Source organism: Cygnus atratus, chromosome 1 (assembly GCF_013377495.2).
Source record: "Cygnus atratus isolate AKBS03 ecotype Queensland, Australia chromosome 1, CAtr_DNAZoo_HiC_assembly, whole genome shotgun sequence".
Taxonomy (NCBI): domain Eukaryota; kingdom Metazoa; phylum Chordata; class Aves; order Anseriformes; family Anatidae; genus Cygnus; species Cygnus atratus.
Genome location: NC_066362.1, coordinates 158,892,831 through 158,902,091, shown reverse-complemented (window position 1 = coordinate 158,902,091; position 9,261 = coordinate 158,892,831).

Sequence of the window (9,261 nt, the reverse complement as noted above, 5' to 3'; positions counted from 1 at the left end):
GATAAGGTGTTTAACAATTTTTGTTAACTACATTTGCATTTCAAGAATCAGTATCATAGAATTTTAGAATTTTCCTTTTTTGATTTTGTTGTGGTTTAGCCCGGCTGGCAGCCAAACACCACACAGCCGTTCGCTCACCCTCCCCCCTCCCTCTCCGGGATGGGGGAGAGAAACGGGAAAGTGAAGCCTGTGAGTTGAGATAAGGACAGTTTATTAAGACAGGGAAAATAATAACAATAATAATAATAATAATAATAATAATAATAATAGTAATAATGTGTACAAAGTGATGCACAATGCAATTGCTCACCACCCGTTGACCGATGCCCAGCCTATCCCCGAGCAGCCGGCCCCCCCACCCCTTTGGCCAGTTTGGGTCAGCTGTCCTGGGTCTGTCCCCTCCCAGCTCCTGCTGCACCCCCAGCCTGCTCGCTAGCAGGACAGAGCGAGAAGCTGAAAAGTCCTTGGCTTGGTGTAAGCATTGCTCTACAACAATTAAAACATCAGCATGTTATCAGCGCTCTTCTCATCCTAATCCAAAACATAGCACCCTGCCAGCTACTAGGAGGAAAATTAACTCTGTCCTACCTGAAACCAGGACAGATTTATTTAATGCTATGTATCTTTTCATTACAGAACACTCCTATGACGTGTTTATATGTTTATATATATATATATATATGTATATTTATTTTTGTCCTCTGGTCCTAAAATGTAAATTTAATATTTCTGCTTACAAGCAATTCTGGATATTATTGAAAGTTTCAGAAATGACTGCTCACCTGCCCATAGTTATTATAAAATAGGGGAATTTAAAATTCTGGTTTTAAGACAGAAAAAACAACTGCAATAAGGAAGCTTCTCTATTACATTTCGTTACATTAAGGAATTATCATGCTTATTTTGAATATACATAAATATAAATGGTAATATAATTAAGTCTGAATGGCATGAAATTTTGCCTGTAGAATCATTGGTGACCTGTGTGGGGATGTGATCAGGTCTATCAGGGACCTGACCAAAGATGTAGAAGTCTGGACATGACAACAGTGCCACTCCCTGTCTCTGTTCAATGAGTACCACAAGCACAAAGAAAACATGTTCAGGATTTTTGCTGTATATCACCATATTTTACACAAAGTCCTTCAGGATCAAAAGGATCTGATGACAGTCTGAGGGCCTTTCTAGATTAATTTTAAAGAAGTGTGAAGAAAAGTTTTATGCTATTTTTCAAATATCTTTCAAAAATTCAATTTGACCCTTATTTTTACTTGTATTTGTAGGTGATCCTTCAGCTCACTGTCTCTGGGGTTCTCAGCTTTCTCTGTTTTATGACAGAGTAACTGCTTACTCTGACTGACTGAATTCTAATTCAAACCAGATTGAAAGGAAAGTCATCAGACATATCTGTCATCAATGAAGTAGCAACTGAATGCAGAACAATTTAATTGAAATCTTCATATACAACAATCTGTAGTGCATTATCATATTTGCAAGGATAACAGTACATACGTATTCAAAGTCTAAAACATCCAAAACTTAGGAACACTGGAAGATTGCATTGCATAAAGGCTCTTCATGTTATTTTCTTTTGTTCCCATATAATCGATTGTGATTCTAGTGCTGAGTCATCACCCCTTGTTCAAACATTTTTCCTTGAGTATTGACTAAAGACAATGAGAAATAAACTAAAAATAAAAATCTGAATAGTCAAACAAACAAACAAATAAATAACAGAGCACCCCAAATGCTGGGACCTACATAGAATGGATTACAGTGAAATTCATTCCAGAATAGACAGTTCTTTTAAGAGTTAATTACCATGGTGCACTAAAAAGAACTACTATTTGAACTTAAATCAAAAGCCCAGATGTGTCTAGTCCCGGTATTTTAACCCATTCAAGTTCCAATTTGATAGATAGCAAGGGCCTACGTTCTCATGGTGCCTTTTTCTTTCCAACAGCACCATCTCAGCAAATTGTAGTTGACATCTGCTTCTTTTCTATTTGAAGAGGAACTAGTAGAAGAGGATTTATAGGTATATGTACTGTGTACTCCAACATATCCAAATTCAATGTTATTATTATGACTACTAAACTTTTAAAAGTTGGGAATGAAATAAACATTCCCAAGTCAAGACCATCAAGATTGTATTACATACATATATTCACTAATTCAATAATTATTTTTAATTTTCAGTGTAACATACTATGTATCTTACTATTGACAGTCTAAAAGTGCCTTTTGTTGCATGTAAGAACATAAGTGTCAACGATTTTGAAACAGTTTGCCCCCTTTTAAAGGGAATGAAATAATAGTAGTATAAGTATGCCTAATGTTCAGAATAATTTTATTTAAATTGCACTTTTTTTTTAACCTTACTCACTCCTCCACATTTATCTGTAATGTTCATATAAAGTTCACTAATCTTGTATTCAAAATTCGCAATAGCATTTTTAACCCTACTTGCACTGTTGATCATTTATTTATGTGTTAGTCCCTTTGAAAGAAACATGAGCCTGTTGTGTTACATGAACAAGTGGAGGTAAATGGTACTGCCTGGACCTTCAGATTTGATCTGCATGTGAACAATAAATAAATATATTTGGAAATATTAAATACCTTACCTATCTTCCTTCTGGTCTTCTGTTTGTCATCACATGTTTTCTTCTGGAGGAAAATTGTGAGGAAAGAGAAGCTAGGCTTTTCTAATTACCTTCTCAAACAGAGAGATATGGTAGTGAGCTTGTAGCAAAAAAATGCATACTTCAGTCAAAACATGAGTTACATAAAATCTCCATTCAATATAGAAAAAAAGTGTGTAATGAACTAGAGCTATCAAGTAGAATAATGAAGTTTAAACTACAGCAAATTGCATGGAAATTATCAGCGAATGGGGAATAAAGAGGAGAAGATGGAAAGGTCATTGGTATATCACAGTTCTCAGACAGCAGAATTACTGTGTTTGAAGTGATGAAAAATTATGGTCAGAATACTGTGCTGCAAATTATGGCTCAAGGAACCTCTGCTGTAGGCAGCAGATGACTATGGGAGGGTGTGATTTATATATAAAAGAAAGAAATCCTGTTGTACTTGTGCGTAGTTGAGAAAATTAGCGTGCATGTTAAAGATGATAGAAATCAAAGACTGAAATGAGCATTTGACAATGTATAGAATGTACAGAATATGAAATAACAGCAGTGTTTAAGGCTTGCAGATCTCCCAGTCTTGATTGTATATTATTTATTATTATTATTGTTGCTGCTTCTTTCTCACTGAATTAAGTTGAAATCCCAGAGGATACAGAAAGCACAAAAAGTGCTTGTGGGTGGAGGAAATTGTATTGTGTTTGTGGATTCTTAATAATTTTGGTGGAGGCATTAATATTTAATTGTGGGAAAGTAGGTTCTGGGAGAGGCAAAGTGCGGTTGAGCCACTGTAGCCTTTGTAGCTGAACATGTCTGATGCACTACCTTTTCTGGATCAGGGTTGGGGGGGACACAGTTATTGACAGCTCCAGGGTGGACTCATGTAAACAGAAAGTGAAGTGATACCACCAGGAGCAGTCAAACAACATGGCCACTTAGCACATGGGACGGAGAGGCTATCAGAGCAGCAGGCATCTGGGGGAGTGGCATCAAGGGCTTGGAGAGCCAGGAGCTGCAGGTGATGTGAAGTTAGTAGGGCAGTGCAAACAGCACCAGAAAGAGGTGAATGAGGCAGGGCTTGTGATGGTGACCAGGGCCTACCAAGCAGCCAGTGGCTGCTAGGTGGGTCATGGATTGTCTCAAGATGGGTCCGAGGACAAAGCAGAAAGCCAGTCCACAGTGATCTGCATAGCCACACATGTGGCTGTATGCTGACACAGCTTAGTCAAGGATTGAATGTCAGCACTAGAGGTTGGTAGTGGATTCTGTTCACAGAGGGGGAAGGCTCAAATAAGACTTCTGTCATCTCATCCTCTTTCCTGCAGCCTGAGCTCAGGTCACATAGCTGCCCCATTTCAGATGTGGCCTTGGGAACTGAGGGTTGTGAATGCACTCAGGACCCCAGAGGGGCCCCAAAGGTGTATTTTGTAGTTGGAGATGAATTGCAAAGCTGGCTGAAATACAGAAGGAACACCAGGTCAAGATGTAAAATGCAACCACGTCTATTATATCATCATCTGTACTTCTTCCTTCTCCCCACCTCCAATAAATGGAGCTTGGAAAATAATGTATAAAAGAAGGAATGCCCCAACTATGAAAAGGCTTTAATGGCGTTCCTCAGAATTCTGCAGAAGATGGTATACTCTGTGGAAAAGAGTTAGCATTACAGTAAAGATTCTGGTAGCTGCTGCTTAGAAATATACAAAGCCTGTGTGAAATCACTCAAGAGAATAAAAGCAATCTCATAAGTAACTTAAGTGACCTAGGAATGGCAGAATAACAGGTAATTAAATAATATGGATGCTTTTAGGAAGAATCCATTTACTGTTTGAGCTATCCTTGTGAATAACAAATACATTCATGCTTGTTTCAAGAAGGATTGGATAGCTAGAAAAGAGACAATATTTATAATATGTATTTGTAAATATTTGACTATATTAACAAGGTTGGACACAATATTTCTATTTATTCTATTATATATATGCAAGATTATAAAAAGTGATCTAGAAACAGTTGTGTATAAGGTGAGTATTGTAAAAAATGTCAAAAAAAAAAACCAACAGTAAACAAACATATTTGATAAGAACATTATGTATTGAAGTATAAAAGAGAATGTAAAAAAAATCTAATCTAGATCAGTTCAAAGGTCTGGTTAGTCAACCAACTCCATTTCTAATAGTTGCAATAAAGGTTGGTTAAGGGATTAATCTAAGAAACAAGCTAAAGTAGAAAAAGAAATCAAAAATTGTTTTTTAGAGTATTGTCAGACTTTCCAGCAATTTACGGGTTAGGGACTTCTGGAACTGGAGTTTTCAGTCACACCACTGTACTTACTAACAATTGTTGGATCTTCTCCATTATCTTTTTTTTTTTTTTTTTTTTATAACACCTTTATGCTTTTGGGTTCCACAATATCTGGTAGGAATGATTTGCACAGTTTCAGTATACAGTGTATAAGAGTAGTTCCTTTTATTTATTTAAAGCATGATATTTGGGCATTTCATCAGAAGGTTTCACATTTTGAGAAAGAGTTAAATAATTTACTCTGTTGATTTTATTTTTATTGCTCATAATTTTATGGGCCTAAGTCATAATTCTACATATTTAGCTTTTTTCAAGTCTTATTTTATTCAACAGTTTTTACTCCTGAGTACAGAAATAGTTTTAACAACTAAATTTGTAATCCTTACTGTAAATTAGGGTTATATTTTTTACTATTACAAATTTTATACTCATCAGCATTGAATTTCATCATTTTGTTATATAGGCATTCAAAATCGTAACATCTTTCTGCATTTCATTGTGCTTTGTTTTATTTTTGACTACGGTTTATACAGTTCATATTAACTGCAAATTTTGTCTATTTTCATGGTTGAATACTCTAAAAGGTTCATAAGGTAATATATATCTTTTTAGGATTCTGTAGCCTCCTTTTTTTTTTTCTTTTTTTTTTACTGAGAAACATGAGCTTTATTTATTTATTTGTTTATTTATTTATTTTATTTTATTTCTCCCCTAGAACCTTCCCTTTTCTTTTGTGAGAACTTGTTTGGAAAATCTGATACCAATTTGACCAAATCATTAACACATTTTTTGACTCCTTCAAAAAGCACAAGTATTCGCTGTTCTGACTATCCCCTATAACTAACAAATAAACAAAATAACAACAACAACAAAATAAAACAATAAATCAAATGTAAACACACAGACAAACAACTACGACACCAAAATACGAAGTAGTGCCCATCATGGCCTATTTTTCATTTGGTCTAATTTTATGTTAGCATAATTTAAACTTTTTTTTTTTTTTTTCTGTAAACAGAAAAGATAATCTATTTGTAGCTATTTGATTATACTAAAGAGAAAAAAATAAATTAGGGCTATCTCCCACCCTTTTGAGATTAAGGCTAATTCAATTAATAGATCAAGTGTGACAATTTAATTCTTATTTTAGATTCTTTGTGGATTATGTGGATACCATCTCATTGTTATGAATTAGACTATTCTTTTTAGAACAAACAACAAACTTGAGAAATGTCATAAAAGTAGGTAAGTTATAAAGCACGTATCTCTTTATCTTTGTATAAACATGGATCCTAACAGAGCTCATGCAGCTATATTGAGGGCTCTCTCTGTTGGATGGAAAACTAAAAGAACAGAAAGTTTGACTTTCAACACCAAAAAAGGGAGGGAAAGTAAAATGTGATGAAAGCAGTGTTCTACCTCCATTTGCATTAGGAATGACATTTTATTTTATATTTTTCTCAGCATGATGGCATTTCAGAATAGTTACATAGTTAACCATACATAGTTAATCATACAGGTCTCAGAACTGAAGTGCTAGACACATGATAATGCCTTTGGCATGGTATAATTGTTACATTTGTTACATTTACTTTACATTACATTTACATTTACATTTACATTACATTTACATGTTACATGTTACATGTTTACATTACATGTTACATTTGTTACATTTGTTACATTTACTCTGTTCACAGTGGGAAAGCAAATATTGTTTGCAGTTATTCATTACTGAAATCCACTAAAATTATCATAATCCATTTAAAAGGAAAATTATTGTTATGACAAGGGATGTCTCAAATGGAGTCATCCATCCAGAATTCTTACATAAGACACTGAACAATGTATTTAACTACTGTAACCTTCAATAGCCACACAGCTTTTTTCTCTTTCTCAGAGAATGTATATATATTAATCATCCAAGAAGAAATGTAAAAGTCCTGTATCCCAGCAGCAATGGAAAGTACAGTGCTCAATAAATAACCCAAATGGGTAAAATTATTAACTTCATTGGTTCATATTGGCAGTATTAGTGTTTTAAATGAATGGGTTCCTTTGTGTATTACATAAAATTGATTTAAATACTTGGAAGGTATAGGCTAAGTCACTGTCCTCACAGAAGATTTTTTTTTTCAAATAATGTTGTATGTCTGATAAAAATCATTCTTGTAATGTAGAAAGTTGTAATATAAACAGCTAATATATTTTTCTGGAGTTGTTGAGGGTCAAAGAACAGCAGGAGCTGATCATTACCAGAACAGTTGTCCTGGTATCAGCTGGGAGACAGTTAATTTTCCTCCTAGTAGCTGGTATGGTGCTGTGTTTTGGATTTAGGATGAGAATAATACTGATAGCACACTGATGTTTTAGTTGTTGTTGAGAAGTGATTACACTATTTCAGGACTTTTCAGTTTCTTGTACTGCCCTGCCAGTGAGGAGGCTGGGGGTGTACAAGGAGATAAAACCAGGACAGCTGACCCAAACTGGCCAAAAGGGTATTCCATATAGTATGGCTTCATGATGAACAATAAAACTAGAGAAGTTGGCCAGGCAGGGGGTGACACTATTCAGAGAGTGGCTAGGAATCAATCAGCAAGTGGTGATTCTTCTCCTTCTTCTTCTCCTTCTTCTTCTTCTTCTTCTTCTTCTTCTTCTTCTTCTTCTTCTTCTTCTTTCTTTCTTCTTCTTCTTTCTTCCTTCTTCTTCCTTCTTCTTCCTTCTTCTTTCTTCCTTCTTCTTTCTTCCTTCTTTTTCCTTCTTCTTCCTTCTTCTTCCTTCTTCCTCTTTCTTCTTTTCTTCTTCATTATTATTATTATTGTTGTTATTATTATTATTATTATCTCTTCCTTTTCTGTCCTATTAAACTGTCTTTATCTCAACCCACAAGTTTTTACCTTTTTTGTTTGTTTGTTTGTTTGTTTCTGATTCTCTCTACCATCCTACTAGGGGCTGGGGAGAATAAGTGAGTGGCTTTGTGGTGCTTAGCTGCCTGCAGAGTTAAACCACAGCAATGGCACCCTGACAACAATAATGCACCGAGACTCCCTGTCTGGACAGGACAAGATGTAAAAAATGTGTTCTACACCACAGCTGTGGAGAATGGCCCCACATGGAGCTTTTGGCAGAAAGCACCAGGGGAGATTTGAGGTTAATCCATAGAGTTTGGGAACTGGGGTGCCAAGCTCTTCTTGGAACCCTGATTGTCAGTAATGGGCTGAATGTTCAAATGGAGGGTCCCAAGTCATGCAACTGATGCTATGTGGAAGAAGTGGGTTCCACAGATCACACAAGGGGCTTGAATAGGAAACCCCAGTCACCCTGGAGTCTTATAAATGATCATGGACTAGCCAGAGGACAGAGATGTAGAAGGTTATTCCGGGAGTTATTGAGAGACTCTTGAAAGGCAATGCAGTCATTGGTCATAGCCAACATAGGCTCATGAGAAGAAAGTACTGTTTAATGAAATTAGTTTCCTTTTATGACAAGGTCATCCATCTAGTTGACCAAGGGAGGGCAGGAAATGTAAGGTCATCCATCTAGTTGACCAAGGGAGGGCAGGAAATGTAATCTTTTTGGATTTCAACAAAGATTTTGGTAATGTTTTTTTACAATATCCCTCTGGACAATGTGTCCAGCATACAGCTAGACAAATACATGATAGGTTGGATGAACAACTGATGAATGGGTCAGTCTGAAAAGCTTATAGTAAATGGGGTCACATCAGACTGGCAACCAGTCACTAGTGGGGTTTCCCAGGGACCCATTTTAGGGTCAGTTCTCTAAAAAGATTTTATAAATTATCTGTACACAGAACTCAAATGCATACTAAGTTATTAGATGATACTAAATCGGGAAAAGCTATTGACTCTGATGAGGGTGGAAAGGCCTTGCCAAGAGATCTTGACAAATTAGAGGGCTGGGCAGTCACCAACCATATGAAGTTTAACAAGAGCAAGTGCTGGATTCAGCACCTGGGTGGGGGCAACCCTGGATATGTGTACAGACTTGGGGATGGGAGGCTGGAAAACAACCCTGCTGAAAGGGATTTGGGGGTTCTTGTCAGTGGTGAGTTGAATATGAGTCAACGGTGTGTACCAGCAGTCAAAAGGACCAACTGTATCCTGGGGTGCATCAAGCATGGCATTGCTAGCTGGTCAAGGGAAGTGATTGTCCTGCTCTGTTCTGAGCTGACCTATCCTCCTCTTGAGCACTGTGTGAAATTTTGGGCACCACAATATAAGAAGCATATAAAACTGTTAGGGAATGTCCAAAGGAGGGCTATGAAGATGGTGAAGCGTATAGAGGG